The sequence below is a fragment of the Dermacentor variabilis genome, chromosome 7, assembly GCF_050947875.1.
Source record: "Dermacentor variabilis isolate Ectoservices chromosome 7, ASM5094787v1, whole genome shotgun sequence".
NCBI classification, from domain to species: Eukaryota; Metazoa; Arthropoda; class Arachnida; order Ixodida; family Ixodidae; genus Dermacentor; species Dermacentor variabilis.
The window spans coordinates 67,394,228-67,406,676 of NC_134574.1; positions in this window are offsets into that span (position 1 = coordinate 67,394,228).

The window sequence follows — 12,449 nt, forward strand, 5'->3', positions numbered from 1 at the left end:
TGGTGTTTTTTTCCGCACTTGTAGGTAATAGTAAAGTAGTATTCTTGCAGACGAAGAATCCACCGACCAAGTCGTCCAGACAAGTTCTTCAGCGTCGAAAGCCAGCGTAATGCGTGATGGTCTGTAACGATGGTGAAATGGCGGCCGTGAAGATAAGGTCGAAACTTCTGTACAGACCGGTTCCGTGATGGTGTAATTCTTTTCGGCGTTTGTCAGAACGCGACTTGCGTACGCGACGACCCTCTCATTTAAAGTGTCATCTCGCTGTAGGAGAATGCCACCATGGCCGTGACCACTAGCATCCGTATGCAGGAGCTTAGGAGCAGCTTCATCAAAATGGCGTAGTACTGGTTCAGATGTGAGAGCGCGCTTCCGATGGGCGAATACATATTCACGTTCGGGAGACCACACAAACGGAACATTAGAACCGAGTAATTTGTGCAGAGGTGACGCTATTGAGGCGAAGCCTCGTATGAATCGGCGAAAATAGGAAGCTAGGCCTAAGGAACTACGCAAATCATTGGTGTTTTCGGGACGTGGGAAGTGCTGAACTGCCGAAACCTTGTCAGGATCAGGACGAATGCCATCTTTGCTCACAATGTGACCTAGCACTTTGATCGTGTTGCTCGCAAAATGGCATTCCTTGGTGTTTAGCTGAAGTCCAGCGTTGGTAAGGCACGGGAGAACTTCATCCAGACGTTGCAGGTGCTGAGAGTAAGTTGACGAGAAAACACCAATATCGTCCAGGTAGCACAAGCAAGTCATCCACTTCAGGCCACAAAGAACGGTGTTAATCATGCGCTCGAACGTTGCAGGCGCATTGCAGAGGCCGAATGGCATGACATTAAACTCGTAGAGCCCATCTGGTGTTGAAAACGCTGTTTTCTCTTTATCGTCCTCATGCATAGGTATCTGCCAGTAGCCGGAACGCAGATCGATGCTGGAGAAGTACTCCGCACCCTGTAGGGAATCTAAGGCATCGTCTATTCGCGGCATAGGTTTATACATCCTTGCGTGAGATCTTGTAGTCGACACAAAGTCGAACAGAGCCGTCTTTTTTTCGAACCAAAACAACGGGGGAAGACCAAGGGCTAGCAGAGGGGCGTATTATGTTCCGTTGAAGCATGTCGGTGACGTTCTCGTCAATTACTTTCCTCTCCGCTCGCGATACGCGATATGGTCTACGGCACACGATGGATGTACCATCAGTCTCTATCTGATGCGTCGTAATCTACGTCTTTCCCAACGAAGCTGAATGCGCGTCAAACGAAGCTTCATGTTTTTGGAGCAAAGCAAACAATTCTTGTGAATGCGAAGGTGTCAGGTCGGAACTGATGGAAGCTGCAAGAGCTGAAGGAGATGCGGTCCGTCCGGTACAAGGAACTTCAGAGGAAGCTGGTTGAACGGAAACAACAGATACAGACTCCGATTCAGCGGCGCAAGCCAATGTAGTGCCTTTAGAGATGAGAATCTTTTCGGATGTCGGCTTTGTAGCATAAAGAAGTGCGAAGCCCTGATCAAACCGAACTAGCCCTGATGCAAAGGCGATTCCTCTTGCGAGACAGCGTGCAGATGGTAATACCAGCACGTCGCCGCAGTCAATGACGTCAGACGTGATGGTAACGATGCTTTCATGGCGAAGAGGTAGCGCTGTATCTTCTGAAGCAAGCATGTGGTGCGTCATCTGCACGAAGTGAATAGGTCGTGTCAGTCATGTCGAGAACGCGTTGCCCGCAGCAGATGGAGACGGAGGCCGTAGAAAGAAAATCCCATCCCAATATGAGCTCCTGGGCACCCGAACATAGCACTGCAAATTGCATGTAATGCAGAAGCCAATCGATGGAAATATGAGCAGTGCACATGGCGATAGGTCGAATGGCGGCCCCTTGATCAGTGAGTCGCGTAGGTCCATCATAGGGGGTCGTAACTTTCCGAGGTCGCGAACACAATTCACGGTGAATAACTGAAACACTAGCACCAGTGTCTATCAAAGCTTCTACTTGTACACCTTCTGCTACAACCAATATCATATTGCACGGACGCGATGAAGGAATTTCTGTCTTGTCGTGCGATGCAGCTTTTCCTCCAAAAGCTGCATAATTCAGTTTTCCAGACGACTCTCAGCGAATTGAGAAGCAGGTCTCAGTGGGGACGTAGAGCGGCGAAGAGGTGACGGCGAGCGGCGTCTCGCAGGACGGTACGTCTGAGCCGTCTCGGATGCTACAGTAGGCTATGGAGAGCGGCCGCGCGGTGGACCATAAGGACGGCGTTGGTCATGGAAGCTCCCTAGACGTTGGAAAGTAGCTCCGGGCGAAAAGTCAACCCGTTCGTATACGTCATATCCGCGACGCTCGTCTTGCTGGCGCTTGCGGCAAAAGCGTGCTATGTGGCCACGATAGCCGCAGTAGTAGCAGATGGGACGAGGAGGACGCCGCTGCGGATAGCTGGTTTGGGTAGGTGCACTGGTAGCCATGGAAGCCATCTGGGCGGGTGTTGGTTTTGGAGGCATCGGTGGAACGATGACTGGATTAACTGCGGCTACCTGTGCGTACGTGTATGGGGCCCTAGGGGTTAGAGGGTCCGTGTACGCTGCACCAGCCATGGTCGCCAATTCCTCCTTGATAACGTCTCGCAGATTGGTAGCCGAGGTATGAAAAGGCATAAGCCCTGCGGCTAAGTCCCCAAGATACTGTAGCTCTTCTCGAATTATTGCGCGTATCATTGCTCGTAACGTAGGGTCGTCTGCGGTAGTGTTAGCAGTGGTGTCTGGCTGCAACCGTACTGATTCTAGTTCGTCAAGGTGCTGGCAAGTAGTGACGATATAAACGACGGTAGCGGGGTTCTTGATGGCCAGAGCTTTAAAATCAATAGCGAAATGCGAAGGTTTTGTGGGTTCGGTTCCCACCTGCGGCAAGTTGTTTTTTCATCCACTGTAATTTCCATTAATTTATCGTTTCGTTATTTCATTAATTAAGCACAAATAATTTCCCCTATGTTGTCCTTGGTGTCAGTGTTTGTGGGCTTCTTATGACATGACCGCGCGATAGTGCATTCAAGGTGCGGGTGAAGCGCACTGCTCATGAGCAGTAGTCGTCATAGCGAGCAGGATGAATGAGCAGGGCTTTTATTGGCATGCGTACGGTGGAATACAGTGTCGTGTACAGACTATGGACATTATGTTACACAATATTGACACAACAGCGAAAAAAGACAATAATAGAGGGTTCTTGAAAGAAACCAGCGTCTCATGGCACACATAAGGCGTCACAGCTAGTGTCAAGGATGCTAAGTATAGGCACGCTGGTTAGTGTGCCTGTGCTTTCATTAATGCCAGATGACACGGTGTTCAACTTATAGATTAAGTAAGATGCGCCGACTTCGCGATCGTGATGGAAATGAAAGCCTGATTCAAGTATAGTGGCCCTGAGTTTTTCGAAAGAATGGCCTGGTGAGCGAATATGTCTTGATAATGGTAGGTTAGGAAGTGTATTAGCCTGCGATCTGTGGTTATTAAAGCGTATTCGAAACGAGGTTTCCGTTTGGCCAATATACTGTTTTCTGCAGACTGTGCACTCAAGCATGTATATAACACTCGAAGTATCGCAACTGAAAGATCCGCGGAGTTTTAGGGTGAAGTCTGAGGACGTACTAATCACTCTCTCTGTGGTTTGCATGTGCACACACACCTTGCGACGCGCTTTGTTGCATGGGGTGCAGCCGGACGTCTTTTTGTGTCCATCTAATTTTTAGTATGTTAACATATCGCGGAGGTTCTTACGTGGTCAGTACACGACGCGAGGCGGTTCAGGAAAAATATCGAGAAGATGTACACTTTGGCAAAGGATATTGTGGTGGAGTTTCAATATAGAATAGACTTTTGACGCTGATGCCGAGAATGTTAGTACAAGATTGGTGCAGTTACGTTTTTTGGGTAACCGGTTTTCGTTAAGAATATCGGCTCTGATTAATTGATCTGCTCGGCATATGGCATCGTCAATTAACTTTGACGGATACTGTCACTTAAGGAGAGCACTTTTGAGTTGTTTGCAATTAGAAATGAAATCTTTGCGAACCGAACACAATCGCTTGAAGCGGTGAGCCTGACTGTAGGGGATACCGGTTTTGCAATGTCGCATATGGCTGCTCCGAAAATGTAGAAGCTGGTTTCTATCAATAGATTTTCGAAAAAGTTTTGTCAATAATTTACCTTGCAATAGCGTAACTGTGACGTCCAGAAAGTTGACCGAAGTTGACGAGTAATTGTGCGAAAATTTGATTGAAGGGTGAAAGTGATTGAACCGTTCTATGAACTTTAAAAGGCTAGCCTCTCCGTGAGCCCAAGTTAAGGAGATATCGTCAATAAAGCGCTTATAGAAAAAAGGATGCAGGTTAGTAATGGATAAAAATCATTTTCCAGAACACCCATGAACATAAGTTAGCGTAATTTGGGCCTATTCAAGTTCCTACTGACATACCGCTAATAAAGCAATGACAATTATAATATTCAAATTTATTGAGCTCAAGAGTAAGCTTTAACAACGATCCCAGGGTTTCTTTATCAACAGGTTTCTCGAAATAGGAATCTTCATAAGTCTTAAGGACTGCTGCAATTCCATGAGCATGCGGTATGTTAGTATAAAAAGAGGTGACGTCGAGTGTTACAAGGATATCGTTATGCGGAATGGCAAGATTTAATACATATTGAAGAAAGTGATTGCTATCTTTTACAAATGACGGAAATATTTCGGGAATCTTGTAAATAAGGGAGTCTACGTAGCGCGATAGGTTCTCAGTTGTATTCTTTACGGCGGAAACGAGCGGGCGGCCCAGGTGTCCTTTGTTTGTGAATCTTCGGAAGCAAGTAAAATCTACCAGCCACAGGACTGAGCGGTACCAGTGACCGAGCGATTTTTTCATCTATCTTTCTCCCTTTTAGTAGTGCCATAAGCGTATCCTTCAAAATACACTTAAAGTTATCGGTTGGGTCACCTGGAAGTGCTTCGTAGAAAGTGGCATCCGAGAGTTGTCTTGTAGTTTCCGCTATATAATCCTGCTTATTAAGGAGTACAATTGCTCCTCCCTTATCTGCTGGTTTAATAACACTGTCCTGGTTATTGCCTGTGTTCTAGCGCTCTTTTTTCTTCCTTCGACAGATTCATTCGTTAAGGAACTCGGGTCTTGTATCCCTCGAGGATATCACGTTGTACAACACTGATGTACACATTTAGACATTTATAGCGTTGCGGCGGTGGTGTCCAGTGCTTGTGTGCGGGCACAAGTAGTCTACTCTCACAAGCGCTATCACGGTTACGAAAGTACCCCTTAAGGCGCATGTTTCGAGCAAAGTTGTCTAGGTCTTTTAAAAGCTGAAATTCACTGAATCCACCTGAGGCTGGGCAAAAAGTAAGACCTTTCGATAAGGCTGTTACATGAGCATCGGAAAGAGTAACAGTGCAAAGGTTTACAACATTGTTGCTCGGTTCAGTGGGCTTACTTATAAGTGATGGTTCAACGAGGTCATTATTTGTGTTGGCAATACATTCAGAAGGGGCTACGCCGTCGGGAACGAAGTTATTGCGTTTGAGCGCAGATAAGTTGTCCTTCTTAGTACATTTAAAGGCTGCAAAGTATTCAGATTCACGCGTCCCCAACTGCATAGCGAGGCGCTTTTCTTTGCTATCAAGACGTAACATGCGCGATTTGTAGTGATCGACAACTACACGCAGTAACTCCAACGAGGCATTATTACATATCTGTTGCCACTTTGTTTTGTTAAAAGCGGAAAGTTCGGAGGTGGCCAGTCTCAGTCTTAGCTGTAAGCCTTTTGGAACTACAGATGCGCTCAAGTAGGACGACAACGCGGTGACATGCAACTCAGAACGGATGCCTTTCTCAGCAATCTTTCTAACCTTTAAGAACGTAAGAGAAGGCAAATGTGGGACAGAGTCACCGAGGACTGGTAGTCAGTTAGCGGTGTTGTCTCAAGTTGAGGGCTTGCGGACAGGGCAGCGGCGACTCACAGACGGAGTTTTCTGTGTACTTCCTTCACGAGGGTTGCAACAGTTCGAAACGGGAGAGCCGTGGCTGGCGTCTGGAGAGGGTTGAGAGTAGGGCGTCGTAGGAGAAGTCTGGGTGGCACCATGCGACGGGTTGCACGACGCGAATTCACGCCACAGCGACACGTCGTTGTCGGGGTGCTTGCAGCAAAGTTCACGAATGTGGCTAGCTATGACCGCGACACCTTCGAAGCTCGGATGGAGACCGTCGGCAGCCAGCACCCGGCTTTGGGGAAGGTATTGGAAGCCGAGGTCCTCAGCCATAAGTATATATATATATATATATAAAATCCTGATGCAGCTTTCTGTTGCTCAATACTTGCTCCATAAAAGTGTTTTTACCGAGCGTGAAAGCAGACCTCAAATGCACGCAAAATGCCTCGAGCGGCCAGTCGCCAGACAACTATATAATTGGCGACGGGCAGCTCGACGCTCTGCGACGTGTTGCTCTACAATTTTCTCATTGACACGCTTCATCTAATTACAGTATTTGAGAAGTTGAGTAATTAATATTAGACTAATTATCTAACTAGGTGCTATGAAAAAATAATTTTAGTATCTCCAACCGACGGCAGACATTACCTTGGTTCTCTGCAGCTACGTGACATTCGCCTATTTTTAAGCTCTGGGTTAAGTGAGCTGGGACACGATATAAATATATATATAAAGGCGCTGTCCCAGTGTTTCTCTTACAACGCCGAATTTATGCGGTTCTACTTGGACCCAAGATATTAAAGTTATTTTGGATGCTGCTGGAGTGTTCGACACCTGCCTCACCTACGCCCAAGTCGGCTCGCTATTCCACTGCGTCCGGGATCGGCCTACGCAATTTTGTCCACGCGGCGTGATACGAATGTAAGGCAGCGAGGGTACCCCTGGGTACGCATGCGGGGGATGCATACAGGGGCTAAAGATAAACAGCTTCGCTGGAATAAGTAAGTGAACAAAATAAATAAATAAATAAATAAATAAATAAATAAATAAATAAATAAATAAATAAATAAATAAATAATGAAATGGCTGTAGTCAACGGCGTTATTTTTGATGTCCTATCCTAATTCCGCAACGAAATAATTATTGTTGACTATTTTTTTTCAGGAACAATTGAGACTGGCAAATGTAAAGGTAGTTTACACGTTCTTAGTCTTAGCGTTAAGAAAAAAGGTCATCTGCTTTTCGGTGAACCAGCCGAGGAGAGGTCGCAGACATAACAAATAAAAGCGGCAAATTGAGAAATCCAAATCACTGCAGCAACAAGCGGAACGTAAGAGATTCTGTGCCGCAAGAATACTAATCCAATGGGGAGTATACACATGAAAATTAGCTGCGTCTGGGTATAATTCGCATGGAAAGGCACAGCAGCTATATAATTTCAGCTGCATTTCACATATTTAAAGCGTGCAGGGAAGAGAGCGGAGTGCATTAAAAAATAATATGGGTGACACGCTCCTGTATTTTTATCGAGTTCGTTTTTCGCTATTCTTATCATTTGTAGTTATCGATTAAGAACTGTTATTTACTCTTTTGCTTTCTTAGGCTTCGGCGTTTCTGCTTCGTGTGGATGTAACTAACAAAACATTGAGCCCCTTGGTTCATCTTGGTCTCAATTATTTCAGTTGACCATGGCCCAGAGATAAAGAATATTTTGTCATCTTGGTGTCACATGCCAAAATTGATAAATTGATGTAACCACTTCCTGTGATGCCTCACGGCACCGATGTAAGTATTCTTTCTTTCACTGTGTTCTGTTGTGAGGAGGCACAAATATTTTGCTCGCCAGATGTTACTTGGTTTCTGGCGTTTTTTCAGGTTTCCAAGCACCGCGAGAGCTGTAAGTGATGTCTACAAATTGTTATAAAAGAAATTATGGGATGTTCATGCACTCAGGTGTTGAATGTTTCTGTTAGCGTGCTAACCCCACTTGTATAAACTAAAGCAGCGCCACTAATAAAGGACGAAGAAGCAAAATGTACCACAAGACAAGTGCATATTATAGATCAAGATGCACCTTATAAAATACAGCAGCATACTCCTGTAATAACACAATATATTTAGTTTGCAGACTTGCCTAAACTCCTCCTCAACTGCGCCAGTTTCCTTTTAGTGTTTAGTTTTCTATTATGCCATTTCAGCTGGGATCATTCTACGTAAGACCCGCAGCAATAACTCTCAGACACTAGATACCACGGATGTGAGATGATCACTGACATGCATAGAGCAAAGATGTTCTGTGTAATGCTTATTGTGAGCTTTTTTTGCTAGTATATGCGGGCTAAAGATATGTTTAATAGATCTCATTTACAATGTCAAATAACATACTGTACCTTAACCTCGAACATAACGTTATCACTACATAAAGTAACGCTAATAAAGCCCAGATATCAGCATCATCGAGCATTACCAAAATCAAAACTTTATAAAAATTGAGAAGTAGGCACGATAAGGAGAAACAATCCAAGTGTTTCACAGTCCATTCAAGTTGCATATATGCACGAAAAGCAATGTTCAAACGGCATTTTACTCCCATTTAAATTGCAATATTTCATGAACATCTGGCGCGTCTGACTGCTGTGAAAACGTTCTGCGTTGTATCTTTTCCTGCATTACAGAGGTGACAATGTAATGACACTCCTAGATTCCAGTAAAGCTATCCTCTGGTTTTGCTTTGTATAAATGCAGTGTCTCTCGTGACAGGAGTGCTAAACAATGCCGCACTATATCATTATTATTAGTCTAATTTGTGTCCCAAGTATGCAGCGATGCAGGCCAAACGACTAAACCCAAACTCACTCATCTGTTCTAGTGATGCACAGTAATCATGTTCACTGGCTAAATGATTCTTCACTCAAAAGCTGACTCCCCGTGTGGTGAAGTACAACCCATCTGTGTGATGAATGCCTAGTGGCTGAACTCCAAAATTAAGAAAGGAAATGACAGATGGAATAGCATACTGTGGTATAAAGTATGTAAAGAGGGATAAGGTGCCTCAGAAAGGCTGGCACCTTATAAGTGGATTACCAACAGGCTCAAATCACTCTTGGCTGATGAATTGATAAACTCTCTCAGAATAAAAATTTCTTAAACCAAGCAACAAAACTGCCGGGCGTTCTTATCTCCTTCCAAAAATTAATAAAATTCTATCCGCTGAACTATACACTGCTATTATCCCAGGTCGCCCGATAGTATCAAACTACACCCCGACAGAAAGCATCTCCAATTTCCTTACCTGTACAAAAAAATCATTGAGAAGGCATTGAAATATAGTTGGTCAATGTTGAGTTCTTTAATGAGGAATTATTGAGAGTTTGTTGGAGAATTGTTGGGTTGAGTGTTGAGGACTTGAATATTGGCCACCGAAATTTAATTGAAACACCATTGGGCACCTCAATGTTGAATAATTGTTAAGTTACCATTAAAAGTCCGTTTTGCTTAGACGGCCCGTTGTGTTCGTTCTGTAGAATGGTTGTTGAGTTACGATTTATTCTGCGTTGAACTGACGTTGTGGTAGTTCTGTTGACCTGTTATTATTGCCACAGCACTGAAAAGCACATTGTGGTACAGTTGAGATGGCATTGAGATTTCAGAAGTCGCCATTGAAATATGATGGACGTTTCGTTGGACTAGTGGATTTTTATTCATATATTGAAATTGCTTTGCTGTTCACACTTGCATGCCCCAGTGCCTGCTCATAACTTTCCCAAACACAAACAAAATCAAAGGAGAGACTGATCAACTTGAAGTACCTTTATTTACACTAAAGATGTGTGCACGTGAAACATTATTACAGTACATAAGGCACCACTACATCGAACCTGGAGACATCGGCTAGTACCTACAGCACTCTAGTAGTGTAAAAACATCTGAAAAAACCTAAATTCAATCAAAACGATCATTGTGGTCTTCAGTTTCGACTTAAGCTTATGACTAGAAGGCAAAGCGACTCAAAAGGCAGGGCTTAGCGTACACTTGTAACAACCAACTTTTGAATACATGGACACTTGAAGCTGCTTGCGTGTGAATACACAAAAGACATCTGAATATGTTACATTAAAATGTTTCGCACACTAACACATCACAGGAAGAGCTACGGCTGACTGGGAGAAGGCAAAAGAACAGACTTGAAACAAATGACTCCACGTTAATATATAGAAGCTTTAGCACACGTCTTTCACCGCGATTAAAATTTAATGAAGTACCAAAGTAGACTTGCCTGAGCTTTGTCTTCGAGATATATATATTTTCATGTTGCCCAATTATTTTATAAAATAACATCACTCAACTTAGCTATTATTTGACGAGACATTATTTAGAATGTTGTCGGGCATGGTGAACACCTCAATCATGTTTCTGACAGGCCAGGATTGCATTCTTCAGAAATAAACTTGTATAACTTTTGTGTAATGAATGCAGCTTATCTCCCTGGCACAAGTCAAGAACAAACAGAACACCATTTGATTACGTTAATTTGGGGTACAGAAGAGTTTGTTGCTGGCATTTCCTCAATTTAGTGAGCTCATTTTCAGGTAATTTTCCTGGACTTGCACGAAGCTAATTAGAGCACTTTTTGGGGCCTTTTCCCTTATACCCAGCAACTAAGTGGTACCTCAGTCAATAAAGAGATAAGCCAAGGCTAATACCTTGAACGACCAGAGAAAAAATAATTACTTAGCACAGAAAATTGGTAGTAACACACGGCTAACAATTCCAAACAGCCAAATAAATGGTCACCTGCACTTTCATTATCAAGTACCCCAGAAATAGTCATAAAGGATGAGAAAAGGTTCCAATGACTCGACAGCCAGATTGACGAAACAGTGAAAAACGCAAATAAATGCATATACGAAACACCAATTACTTCAATTTCGCAGGTAAAATATAAAAATAGCACCAGAACATAAAATTTGCATAAAGATGGGGACAAAGCAGTAACTGAAACATGGAGGGAGTTACAGCACCCGTGTTGAAAAAAATTACAAGTGATATATATGCCTATTTAAGCTCACAATTTTCGCTCCAACATATAGAAAAAGAACGCATGCACTTAGAGCATAAGAAAGGTTCATGTGCCTGGAGAATGCAGCACAGTACAAAGAAGCGTCATGAGAACCGAAAAGTAGATCTTACTACGAATGCTTGCAGCCTACAATCAGGCATGTGCCATGTCATGCCTTGAATGGATAAAATTTATAAATCTTACACACACAGGAAGTCACCATCACTCTTATTGGCTTCCTCAGGCGACTCCTTGAAACTGAACTAGAAAAATTTACTCAGTGTTATAAACAAAGAAGACCCTATAGCATTCTTCCTGAAATAAACAGCGCAAATAACTTAATGTATCAATTCTATGGACACTTAGCCAGTTCGGTGTACATTTATATTTGACAACCACCCAAATGGAGACGAGAAGGATGAATTAAGGTAGGAACACACATGAACGCCGACTCATCTGGAAGTTTATTTGTGAAGACAAAGATTTTAAACACACTGGCCAACTTCACAAACAAAAAGCCACGGATGCGCAGCAGAAACAGCCCGGCACAACAAAAAAAGACCGAAATACGTCCTGTAGAGTAAACATGTGCCTCAAAAACTAACAAAAACATGAGAACTGAAAGGTTTGTCCTGTAAGTGATATTAACGAGAAGTACTGCAGCAACTCTTTCCCACTAAGGGTCACAGAAATCTTGCTTATGAATATTTCTTCGTGATCAATAAATAATGCTTCCATAAGTCCTCTTGTGTTCTGGTCCTTGTGATGAAATAATCGTTCTTTCTGCTCTATACCGCAACACCAGAGGAGTTCCAAAAGCAGTATTTATTGATCACAAACGAAACAAATGCATAACCAAGTTATGTGTTGCCTTTAGTGGGAAATAGTTGCAGTTCTCAAAGGGGTATTTCTCGTTGGGTAGTATCACTCATGGGACAAATCTTTCGCTTTTTCGAAATATTTGTCCGATAGTTCTCGTTTTTCACGCACGTTTATTCTACATTTCATGGCTTTTTCATATTTTTTTCTTGTCGCACGTGGCTGTTTCTGCCATGCATGCCCGGATTTTTACCTTTGTTAAGTTGACCAGCGTCTTTAGTACCCCTGTCTTCAAAAATAAACTCAGCTGAACTTGCGCTCGTGTGTGCTCCTACCTATTTCGTCGTCCGCCTCTGTTTGTGCTGCTGTTTACCGTACCCACGTATCACTCTGTTAGGCTGGTAAACAGTCTAACAAACAAAAGTAAATGCCTCCCCTCAAAAGGTAGCCCATCCTTCACTACTAAACGCCAGAGCAAAGCGAAAGTAAGCCTTCACATTGTCCATGCGGGAGCTAGTACACCACATAGCAGCACAAAAAATAGTTGAAAATCCCACTTGATGGAGAGTGGCAACAGAGAT